Here is a 13,036-nt window from a genome sequence, read left to right as displayed (position 1 = left end):
GAGTAGACTGGGTAAAAGTCTTTTAAAATGGCTTACTAAAGTTAAGTTGTCTAAATGTGAGTCATGGTTAATCGGTAAAGCGAGTAAGAAACCTTTTGGTAAGACTTCAAGGGCGTCTAGTCCCTTAGCATTAATCCATTCTGACATTTGTGAGTTTTTAAATATCAAAGCACGTCATGTTGTCATATACTTTTTCACTTTTATAGATAACTATTCATGACATGAGTATGTGTATATAATATTTCATTGCTATAAAGCATTAATACATTGAAACATTTTGTAGTAGAAGTGAAAAATCAAATGGATTGAAGAGTCTTTACTCTTCGAACAGATCGTGGTCGTGAAAATTTTTCTGATATGTTCATAGAATATTGTGAGAAAAAAGGTATATTTAGGTAATTTATAATTTCCCATACTCTGCAATAAAATAACCTCTCTAATAATTTTTGGGGGGATGCGAGACTTACAATAACTTGCATCCTTAACCATGTGCAAAGTAAAAGTGTATTCGTAACTCCATATGAGTTATGAAATGATAAGAAGTTCATTTAGATCATTTATGTTCTTGGGATTCGACTGGCTATGTGCATAACCCAACCCACGAGCACAGAAAACTTAGTCCAATAACAACTAAGATGGTGTTCATTAGATATCTCGAGCATTCAAAAGGATATATAATGTTTGAAAAACACTCGAATGGTGATACGACTGAAATTGACTCCTGCAATATTGATTTTCTTGATGATGAGTTCCCAAGCATTAGTGAAATAAAAGAGAATCTCAAACTGTATGAATTATAAGAAGACATGCAACTATCTTGTAAAGGCCCCGGAAATTTAAAATGGAATATGTGTATTAAAAATGTCAAATGCGGAAGCGTAATAAAAATTTTGATTAACATCCCTTACACTAAAACCAAAAACATGCTCAAAGTATAAAAGAACAAACTAACTAAAAGAGATACTCGAAAATAAGAACTATAAATATAACTACTGAGTCCTTAGGCGTCCCCTTCGCTGTCTTCCTACGGAACGGGCTCGGGAACAACGTCTTCCTGATATGAAATGGTTAAATAAGGAGTGAGCTACACCAGCCCAGTAAAGATATCACACTATCTCACCGCCACGAAAGTAAAGGTGGGTAGAAAACACAAAAGACCAATGGAGCATGATTTATAATAAACTCGTTTATTAACATAAAAACCTTTACTGTCCATTTACCTCGGTGAGGTTCATAAAACAACATATGAAAGCATAAACATTATCATCATCATGAAGTCATATGAACTGTATAATAAAATGCTTACTACGCCTTTGCATCTCAATCATTAAACAATACATTTTCCTCATTTATCAGCCTACTAGTATCCATGGGGATCCATAAGGGTCCCGCTACCCGTGAACCCTTAACATTTATAACCTGATTCCAGAGCCGTCCCCATACCCCGTCCGGTATGGGCGCCAAAACCATGAACCCCAATACCCCGTCCGGTATGAGGGTGAAACGGACCGTCCCCATACCCAGTCCGGTGTGGGCGCCAAAACACAGAAGGTCTCCATACCCCGTCCAGTATGAGAGGCCACGTTCCCGGTAGGGTTCCCTATGGACCCGGTCCGTCCACCATATCCCAGGATATCTAGTCAGGCTGTCCCCATTATCCATTTATTAATTCACGTAACATTTTATTCCTTTTTTCCTCAGTCACCATGATCAAATCACACACAAACATGCAACCAGTAGTTTATGCCAAACAAGACAACACAGTACATCGGGTTCTCAGTCATTCAACCCATAATCAGTAGAACAGTGATATATGCACACGAAACTATAAAATGAAAATATCAGACATCATACTGCATTTAAAACTGTAAAATAGAACAAACAACAATTGACCGACAAATACACCATACTCGGGCTCCATTAGCGACCTTAAACAATTTCACACATCTATTGATTCATGAAATACCGTTTTATCATTTATTAAAATTTAATACCGTGATAGGAAATAGAGTGAAGGGTCCTTACTTGTTTCGGGGTCTGAATACGGCTCTACAGTGCACCTACAGCCTGTCCCTAATTTTTTCTGAATTTTTTCCGGGGAGCTGAAACGCACTACTAGTATCTGCACGTGTCCCAAAAAATCCCAAATTAGATCTAGGGCCCCTTTCGACCAATATCGCAATTCCGGCACGGTGGCACCGCCGTGCTCCAGCGACGGTGCTGCCGCTTGCGACGGCGATTCGCCTCAAGTTGGCCGTTTTTGGCCAAATTTGGCCACGCTTGCATCGGTCCCTGCGATAGAACAACCCTAGGGCCCTCGATGGGCCGAAAAATCATGAAAAACCGAAACTTACCAGCGGCGGTGCTCTCGGGTGCGGCGGCTCCTCCGGCGTGAGTCACGTTTTGATGTTTGGCTCTGATCAACCTGTAGAGAAAAGAACGGTAATCACAGTGGTATAAAATTTGCATCAAATGGAGGCCGAGAAAGGCCTCATCGGAGGCAAAAACTGAGGAGGGGCGCGGCGGCGCCGCTGGGTTTTGGCTGAGTTTTTCGGCCGTTTGGCCGGTGGTTTGGCTCTGGTTTGGCCATAGGCGGACTCAGCATCGAAAAACGAGCAAGGAGGAGAAAAATTACCTCGATCGGCGGTCGAAAACTTCCCCGGTGTGGCGGCGGGTGGCGGCGGCCGACTCCTCCGGCGTCTGGTTCTTCTTCTCCAGCGAGCACTGGCGGCTAGGGTTTCTTTGGTCAGGTGTGGGTGGGGGTATTTATACCCTTTGCCTATTAATCTTGACCGTCCATCAAGATTGAATCTAGGCCGTTCGATCGCGATTTAATTGGGATTAAATCTAGGCCGTTCATCGCGATGCAATCTAGGCCGTCCGTGCGCGTGAATTTGGGCCGTTCGTGCACGTGAATCTAGGCCGTTCGTGCGCACGTTTGATCTAGGCCGTCCGTGCGCGCGGGAACAGATCTGGGTCGTCCGATCGCGCGCACGCGGATCGCCCCCGTGGCCCGTCCCCTGGTCAACGTGTCCTTGCCACGCGGCGCATCCTGGTTGGCCGGGGCTGCTGACCGGGCCGCTGACGTGGCTGCTGACGTGGCACAACTTTTCTAAATTACGTTTTGACCCCCGATTTCCGATTTTATTTTCAAAAATACCTCCAGAATCCAAATTTTCACCCCTTTTTCCCAAAATCAATTTCAATTAAATCTAATTAATATTTTTACCCAATTTTATCATTATTATTATTTTTATTTTCATTGAATTAAATTAAATTGAATTAAATAAAAACCCAAATAAATAAATAAATAAATAATAAAAATGAAAATAAATAAATAAAATATTTATTTTCATTTGGGTGTTACATATCTATTAGTGAGAGGGAGGTATTGATAACCTATCAAGTCACCAAGGATAGTGAGATTTCACCAAATAAAAAGATAGCGGGAGTGATCCTACTATCCTATATAGTGAAAATTTATCTACAAATGATGTTCCACTAGAAAATGAGGTTAGTCCTCAAGATCCGAGCTTGGAACATAAAGTTAGTCCTCAAGTTCCAAATTCCACACCAACAAGAGACAATGAAGGAGATTTATTATCTAGTTAGGCAGGTGATGAAGGTCCTAGAATCCGAAGAAATGAACATGGAAAATTTTTCCAATGATATTTTCAAATCGAAAGAGAAATTTTTCTTTGAACTCCTTTAGAAATTGAGGAACCACCTTATTTAAGGAGACTATGAATTCAGCAAACAATAAAGAATAGATTGATGCCATGAGAGATAAGATGGACTCGATGGTAGAAAATAAGGTTTGGAACTATTTGATCTCCTGCCTCGATTTTAATTAATTGAAAACATGGGACAGATAAAACGCAGGACGGATGGATCGATTGAAAACTTTAAGGCCTAACTAGTAATGAAAAGTTTTACCTAAATTGAGGGCATAGACTATGAATAGACTTTTTCTCCTGTGGTGAGATTTGCCTCAATTCACCTCCTTTTAGTCTTTGTTGCCCATTTAGACTTGGAGTTATTTCAAATGGATATAAAAACTATTTTTCCCAATAGTACACTTGAGGAAGAGATATACATGGATCAACCTACTGGTTTTCTTAAAAGGTCAAGAAAACAAAGTTTGATCATGTTAAAAGATCCATGTGTGGTCTCAAGTAGTTTTCTAGGCAATGGTATTTCAAATTCCATAAAGGCATTACTTTATTTGGCTTGTTTATGGTAGATGAAGACCATTGTATGTATGTCAAAAAAATGGAAGAGATTATATTTCTCTTCTTATACGTTGATGACATACTATTGGCTAGAAACAACATAGAGATGATCAATGCCACTGGGTTGTCCTCTATTTTTGAGATAAAAGACATGGGTGAACCCAGGTTTGTTCTTAACATAGAAATAACAAGAGACCGTCCCAAGAAGCTTTTGGGGCTGTGTGAGAAAGCATATATTAAAAAAAGTCTTGGAACCACTTCAGATTTATTACTCCAAACTTGTTGACATTCCTATTGAGAAGGGTTTCATCGTAAATTTTGATCAGTGTCCAAAGATAGATGGAGAGAAAAATAAAATGAGCAGCATTGTTTATGCTAGTGCAATAGGTAGTTTGATGTATGCCATGTTGTGTACATGACCGAACATTTATTTTGCAGTTAGTTTAGTAAGTCATTATCAAAACAATCCTGAACCTGTTCATTGGTAAGTAATCAAGAGAATCTTGCGCTACCTTCATGGTACAAGTGACCTAGTCTTCCATTATCAAGGAGAGGACTTAAAGTTGAAAGGATATTTAGATGCAGACTAGGGTTGTGACTTGGATGATTATAAGTCAACCTCAGGATATGTTTTTATCCTTGGTGGAGGTGTCATATCTTGGTGTAGTAAAAAGAAATATTGTATTGCTTTATCTATAATGGAAGCATAGTATGTCACTAGTTGCTTTGCTATACAGGAGGCAATTTGATTGAGAAGTTTTTTACAAAATTTCAACATCACCTCTGAAGCTAATGAACCTGTAGAGATACATTATGACAACACTACTACTATATAATATGCTCGAGATTTAAAATTCCATAGAAAAATTAAGCATATTAAAAGGCATTACCACTTCGTTCGAGATGCCATAAAAAAAGAATAGGTTGCCATTAAGTATATATCCACTAGCAAAATAGTTCCTGATCCTTTTACTAAACCTATACCTAAAGATGTTTTTCGAGCTCATCTGAAGAGTCTAGGTTTGTATAGGCTTTAGTTTTTTATTGGGATTTGATATGTAGTGGACATATATTTTTGTGTATTGAGCATTTATAAAATAAAAGTTGTTATTTTCTTATAAAATGTTCATGAGCATAATTACATGATTAGTCACGTAATAATATCACCAGGCTTTATGATTGACTTTATCACACAGGTGATTTCCCTAACGCTTGGGTAGCGGATATGATACGACTAAATTATATTTGGGTTAAGTATGTACAATATAGACCATTTATATACTTTGTTGTATTAATGACAAAATATTAATCTTTTATAGTCGCCTTAGTATGTTTAAAATAAGATTCTAGAGAGTTAAGTATGAAATATATCTGATTTCATACTAAAGCCTTAGAGCTAAATCTCAAGTGTTGCATCACACATTGAGTATGTTGATCAAATGGCTTGAGTTAGATACTTGAGTAATATTTGGACTTATGATTTGCACGACATAGAAGAGTGACATGCCCAACTTAGTGAGAGTTATGTTGTGACATACATATCATATTGTACGTGCTATATGACGATCAATATAGGGAGTGACAAAATGATTTCTTACTTTATCAATATGTGAAACTTATGAACTCTTGTGTTCCTCCTTGTATGATACCCTTCGACTTGGAGCTATAACATAAAGTCAAGATTTGGTGTTGCTACTTTAATATGTTTCTAAGGGCCACGATATATATGATCTAGCGGAGCATGTTAGAAATGTAGTCAAGTTAAGATAGATTGTCATGAGTGTCTAAGGAAGAATATTTCTGACATCATCACATAAGCCTGAGTAATTATATTTTGTATATAACCAAGTAATATAATTATAGCCTATGTAACATCACATATAAATTTTAAGTGTTAATTTATGGATTTAAATTCTATTAATTAGTTTATATATAAATTAAATCATGTGAAAAATAAATAAAATTAAAATTTATCTCTAAATATTTTAAAAATTAAATTAGGGACTAAATTGAACAAAATTAAATTTATTTAGAGGTTTTTATAAATTTAAAATTGATTTAGGGGCCAAAATATAAAGAAAACTTGAAATCTGGGCCATTTTATAATTTCTGCAAAATGGGCCACCTGGGTTAGTGACGTGGCAGTCGCTTAATCAAAAAGAGTTGTGTGGCATTTAACCCACACATGTGGTCATCCACGCAGACACTCATGGTAAGTAGATCGGATGATCCTAGGTGTTTTAGGCAAATGCAATGGTGAGATCGCCGTAATTAAATGCAACGGTGTGCAGACATGTAAAAGAAATGATTGTGATCCAATGGTCCATATGCGAGATGCTAATTGGATGCTCTGCATGCATTTTGAGGTGATCCAACAATCATGAGATTGAACGGATCAGATCCAAAGGAATCACGATCTAACAGTTGAGAGAATAAGATGGAGAAATTGTGATTTTGCCATTGATGAAGGCTCATCCAACAGACCACATGCGACAAAGTGTACGATATTTGTGGGGTCCAAATTTATTGAGTGGTGGGTTTGAAAACCCATCCAGGCCACTCAACCCAGCCCAATTTGGAAGGAAAGAAAAAAAAACAAATAAAAGAAGAAAAGAAGAATAAATGAAGAAGAAGAGAAAATCAGGCCAAAGTTCACCATTCTCAGCGGAGGAAAGGAGGAAAAGGGGAGAAAGAGAGGCCGAGATTGCTTGTGAAGGGCCTATACCGAGGGAAGGGCGATTCGCGGCCAACTGGTGTTGGAAATCACGAAAACTCATTGGATTTTCTGGTTATCCACGATTCCAACTTGTGATCAAATCGATATTTTAGTGAGTAATTTTTTAGAGCTCCATTTATCATTTTAATTAAACAAAATGCTCAAGAGATAGCTGGCATGTAATAAAACATGTTTGAAGTTTAAATTAAATCAAAATCAAGTCATGTATGCATGTAAAAGCACATGTGAGTTATGGGTTTATACTGACCCGAGAATAAATTTTTTTCCAACTTTGGAGATATTCTTGGTGCTCAAATCACTTCCTAACAACTTCCAAATTATAAGCATATTAATAGGTAACCCAAAACCTACATAGCATAAATTTTTTATTGAATTTCATGAACTATATAAGAAGTTACAAGCTTGAAAAGAGGGGTTGGTGAGCTGGGTTTAAAACTCATCTCAGAACCTATCCAAGAAGTTCAAACCACAGGGAAAGGTCCCCAAACTGTCTGTTTAGACATTTTGATCTTTTTTGTCATGTTTTTAAACTTTCATTTGCTTGATTGAATTGAATGCATGTATGATGCTTATATAGTGTATATATGTATAAATTTCATTGAAAGAAAAAGTTTGAAAAATATGAAAAATAAGTTGTTAAAATTAAGAAATTAAGCAAACGAAAAAAAATAGAGAATGAAATAAATTAGAAATAAAGGAAAATTAGATTTAAGTTGCTAAATGGGGAAATAGGTAATTAAATTAGAAATAAAAGAAATTAGAATAAGGATAAGATTTAAAAATAAAAAAAATACTAATTATATGTAATAAGAATTGAAAAAGATATATATTTAAAAAATGTAACAAATTAAATAATAATAATAATAATAATATAAGTAATACTAATAAAATAAAATAGCAATAATAATAATAATAATAATAAATAGCAATTATATATATATATAATATTAACAAATCACAAAGAATTACGTAAAGTAAATGAATGTTAACAAAAAAATAAATTTAAATAATTAAATAAAATTTATAAAGTAAATTAAGAAGGAATTAGTTAGAAAAGAAAATCGAAGAGTGATAAGTGAAACTTTAATTGTAAAATAAAACAAAATAAAATATCAATCTTAATTAGGATAGAACAAAAGAAAAATAATACGAAGATTGAAAGAAGTAAAAATTTAGAGATAGTTTGTTTAAGATTGGTATGGTTGAAATTCAGCGGCATGGTGAACCTTATCCTTTGGTGGATGGAAACCCTTCCAGAGATGGTTGGGATGTGTGTTCTATTCAGCGACATGGTATATAATAAGTTACAAGGATAGGGTTCAGATTTTCTAGAGCTGAAGGGTTTCCATCCGATTTAGGGTTTAGGGTTTCCTGGCGATGGACTATTGTGACCAATATGCATGTGTTGTGTGTATATCCCTTTATGACAGTGGGAATCCTGATCTCATAATGGTACCAATCGGATTACAGATATATCCGTTCAATATTAAGTAAAAATCTAAAACTTTAATAACTTCAATATGGTGATTATGTTGGAAAAAATCGAGTATCGAGGATACCCATGAGGGGTTATAGATGTCTCGATTTGACCAAAAATTTGTGAAAAATTCTGGTAGTGATTCTAATGAATAAAAGATGGCTTGAAGAAAAACTATGGGATAAAATGGATTCAGAAAGATTTTAAGAAAAAATGAGTCTAAGATAATTTGGAGGGTTAATACCTAAACTTAGGGGGCTTTGATAGATAGAAAAAAAGTTAGGGGAACAATGAGAGATGAGATAGGAAATGGAATACCTTTGCATTTCATAGTTTTCAAATAAAAAGAAAAAGAAAAGTTTTACATCTTTGATTGTGTTTAACTCTATATCGTATGCCTAGGGTGTAGCCTATTTCTTATACTTACTGAGTGCATTGAAATTGTTCATCCCATTAAATTATCATCTTTTAAGATCAAGAGGATCCCGTTATGGATCAAGAGGATCTCACCCCTGAACCGGATCAAGAAAAAATTGTATGAGCACCCGTGATGAAAACTATATTTTATAAGCAAATAGATATCTATTTTGTTTTGACTTTATCATACGAATCTCATGTATTGTAAACATTATTATAATATAGTCAAGGGATAAATGATGAATATTTTGAATATATAAATATTTTGTTAATTGTATTTCTGTTGCATATTTGGTATTTGACGACTGTAATCCCTTCGATAGAGAACATGAGCATCATAGCATAGAGAGACAATGTATACTAACGGTGATGTTCAAATGATTTGGAGTATTATAAGTATGAAAGTGTTTGTATTAGTTAGATGGTGACTTAATATAACACTACTTATTATTTTTTGGTCGCACGCCCCATTTTTTGTATGAAGCATGATATATATGTTGATGTGGTAATACATTGTGGTTAGTGTGGCTTGTGCGATCGAGTGGGAGATATTGCATAATATTAGGAACGCCCACAGTAGGCATAAAGGGAGTTGTGGGTAATTTCACTTACTACTCAATACCCTATTTTTTAGGGATGTGCATAAGTGAAATAACGACTTTTTGTGAGCGTATAAGAGGGGAAATTGCTTCTGTTTATCAATAGAAAAATTGCACCCAATAAAAAAAATATACTATCCTTTCTTCTCTCATGTTAAACCAAGCCATCAATTGACTTAGATTTTAGGGTGTGAATATTGTCCGGTACTCTAGTAATATTCGGGAGAAGACAGACACATTCAAGAGTTTTAACGAGGGAAAATCATTCTCTGTAGATAATAAGCGAACATCTGGTTCTATTGCTTCTGCATTAAAGTCAGTTATAATTACCTATACACATAAATGAACATTTTAGGATAATAAAAGTAAATTGAAGTAAAAGGGATGAAAAGAGAATAATGAAGGTAATTAAGTTAGGATGTAAATATGTTTAAAAAATTAAAAATGAAAACATTAAACAAAAACGCAGTTACAAAACAAATTAAAACCATAAATAAATTAAAGCTACATTAGAACATATCAAAATAAATAAAACTTAAAATTAATTAAATATTAAAAGTGATAAAAGTAACCAAGAGTTAAGGACAAACAAGTCTTTAGAGAAAATAAGTAAATATGATAGGAAGTGTGAAATGTAATAAAACTCAAGAAACAAAAGGATTATACAAACAAACAAAAAGTACAAAAAACTTCTCAAAACAAAATGTTTAATATACATCAGAACAATATGATTGAAATTCAACGGTGAATGAACCCTACCAATAGGTGGATAAAAACTCTTTTAGACGTGGTTGGAATGCATATTTTGTTCTAAGTCACCTAAAATCGGACTGTTGTGACCAATTATTTTATAATTTGTTATGTGCCTGTCTAGGGAGGTAGTGGAGATCGATATCCTAAAATAGAACTTGTTTTGTTAGACACTACATTTACGATTATGAACGACAATTGATAATTAGAAAAGAAGAGTAGGACAATCAAACTATCTTAAACATAAAATAAAACTCTAAAAATACTTAAACAGTAGGATTATGGAATTGAATTAAAAATCTAGTTGTTTGATTCTCATAGTTTTATTAAAAAATAAGAAAGATTTTACATTCATGTTTGATTGTGTGTTGTATGCCGCATGCCTAGGCAGTTTACTAGGTGTATTTACTGAGTGTGTTGTTTCACTCACCTCAATTCTAATATTTTTCATATTAGATCAGGAAAGATAGTTTGTAGTGCTCGAATCAAAATTTTCATATTTTGTTTTACTTTAGGTAACTTGTAGTTTAGTTTTTGACTCAGCAAAATTTGTTGTCTCATGTATTGTAATTTAATATTACAATGATACAATGGATAAATAGTTATATAATTTTGTATTTTCATATGTTGTGAATGACTAAATTTTTTAAAGTAGTCGATATTCGACGATCGTAGTTCTTCGGTGGGATTGCATGCCATCACAATTTATATTTATTTGTATTAATTGAAATGTAAAAAATAATTTAATAATTTATAATATTTTTATTAAATTCAATAAAATTAAAATTTTAATTTATTTATTAATAATTGTTAGAATTAAATAAATTGAATGGATAATATGGGGGTAATTAAGATTGTCGTATAAAAGCTTTTCTTTTTCTTTTCCTTAATTGCATATGGGTGGTGAGTGGGATTGTAACTCAAATGAGAGCATTGAAATGGTTCAAGCTTGATTTGGTCTAGATGGTTGGGCTTGAGAGAGTTCCATCTGTTGGTCCAATTGTTTCAAGTTGAGATCTCTTATCAATCTCTTTAGCATCAATTTTTTTAGTTACTTGAGTTTGAAGCATTTTTCATTGTTTTTACCAGCCAGAATTAACTGATATATATATATATATGTATGTACTTATGTATATATCCACAGACACATACATACACCAATAAAAGAGAGGCAATGGAGAATGGAGGTATTTAAGTAATCAATGCCTTATTGGTCGTGATTCATAGTATTACAAGGATAAAATTACAGAAAAGAAAAACTGCTGCAACATTCAGCTTCTCCAACTGGGTTGGAAATTACGTGTTAATTATACATATAAAAGTGATTTGAGTAATAAATTATCCTCTTCAAAGAATACATCAAAACCAGGAATTCTTGAAATCAATGCAAGAGGTAAGTGACAGCAAGAGCTACTAGAAGGAGAATGTAAGCAATCCCTTGATCAATTGCAGTACCTGCAACCAAACAAAAAAAGAGTTAAGCTCGTCTTCCATTTTCTTCCCGAGAAAATTAAGACAGAAAATCTGAGGCCGTTAACGCATACCACCACTGGAAGGAGGATCGGCTGAAGGAGAAGGAGCTACGGTCTGCCCTTGAGTCAGCTGCAACATCGCCGTTAATAGCAAACCAATAATTGGAAAAACCATCATCTTCAACGAGCGACTCATTTTTAATCGGCAAAAATACGAATCTTCTAAGATTAATCGGCAAAACAGAAGAGAAATCGGAAAGTCCTAACCGACCTTTTTTAAAAAAAACTTTGAATTGGAAGGCGGCGATCGTGTTATCAAAAAGTTGTTGAGAAATTAGGGGCCGTGTCTAGTTTATATATATATATATATATATATATATGCAGAGAAGGGGTTGGGGGTTTCGGGGAAAGTGTCGGGGAGAAAGGAACGGTTCGTGGATGCGGGCGAGAGCTTTTGACTGGTTGGCGGCGCGTCAACTCGGAATTGAAACGGCGTTTGGGTTTTTCCGTTTGTTAAACGGTAACTTATGTCTGTATTAATGACTTCGTGAAAAAGGAGATGTGACGGAGGGCCAGGGTGGCCGTTTTAGGTAAGGTTTCCACGCGTTTGTCCCATTTTTGTTTTACTTTGAAGGTAAGAACTAAGAAATGGACCAGTCCACTTAACATCCGCCTAATTTGCGTGTGTATATGTATGTCAACGCCGTTAGTTTACACGTAGCACATGTTGATGCTGGATTGTTTGGGAACGAAGTTTAATTAAGATTAAGAGAATATAAGAATTTAAATATGCCTTGGTAATAATATACTAATAATACAAAACATTTTGTACCAATTAATATCTGTCAACCATACTTACCGGTTAATATTAGTATCTATTGATATAAATTATGAATTTTAAAATGTAAAATTTTTAATTAAAAATTAAAATTTTACGTATAAATATTTAGTTTTAGTATATTTCATAGTTGTTTTAATATAATATTTTCATTTTTTATGTTTAAACTTATGAGTTTAACTATCTCATATATTTATAAATTAAATCTTTAAATATATATTTTATTTAAAGATAATATTTTATATATTTAATATAAATTATCAAGTTAAATAATTTATTTTTTATGTCAAAAGCATAGAAAAAATTTATGTTGCTCTAATACAAATATGGCATGTAACAATAAAATTATCAGTAGCCCTCATATCATTAAAAAGATTTTTAATTGAATGTTATCAAAAATATTAAATATTTTATTGAATAAAGTAAAAGGTTTAATTTTTAATTATATTTTTTTGAAACGTTTTCAATATCCACTTAGTGATACTTATAATACTATATGTCTTTATATAATAAC

The 13,036-nt window shown here is 33.9% G+C and overlaps 1 long non-coding RNA gene across 1 annotated transcript; it reads right to left on the bottom strand.

Annotated features, from left to right (window-relative positions):
- Positions 1-11,400: 11,400 nt before the first annotated feature.
- LOC110819671 (uncharacterized) lies at positions 11,401-12,028 on the bottom strand. The gene is made up of 2 exons (XR_002540740.2): positions 11,757-12,028; positions 11,401-11,667 (listed from the first exon to the last, which is right to left on the bottom strand). It is a non-coding gene; the product is annotated as an uncharacterized LOC110819671 (long non-coding RNA).
- Between the last annotated feature and the right edge of the window lie 1,008 nt (positions 12,029-13,036).

The sequence above is a fragment of the Carica papaya genome, chromosome 7, assembly GCF_054855325.1.
Source record: "Carica papaya isolate Zhongbai chromosome 7, ASM5485532v1, whole genome shotgun sequence".
Taxonomy (NCBI): Eukaryota; Viridiplantae; Streptophyta; class Magnoliopsida; order Brassicales; family Caricaceae; genus Carica; species Carica papaya.
This window is presented reverse-complemented; position numbering and strand designations above follow the sequence as displayed.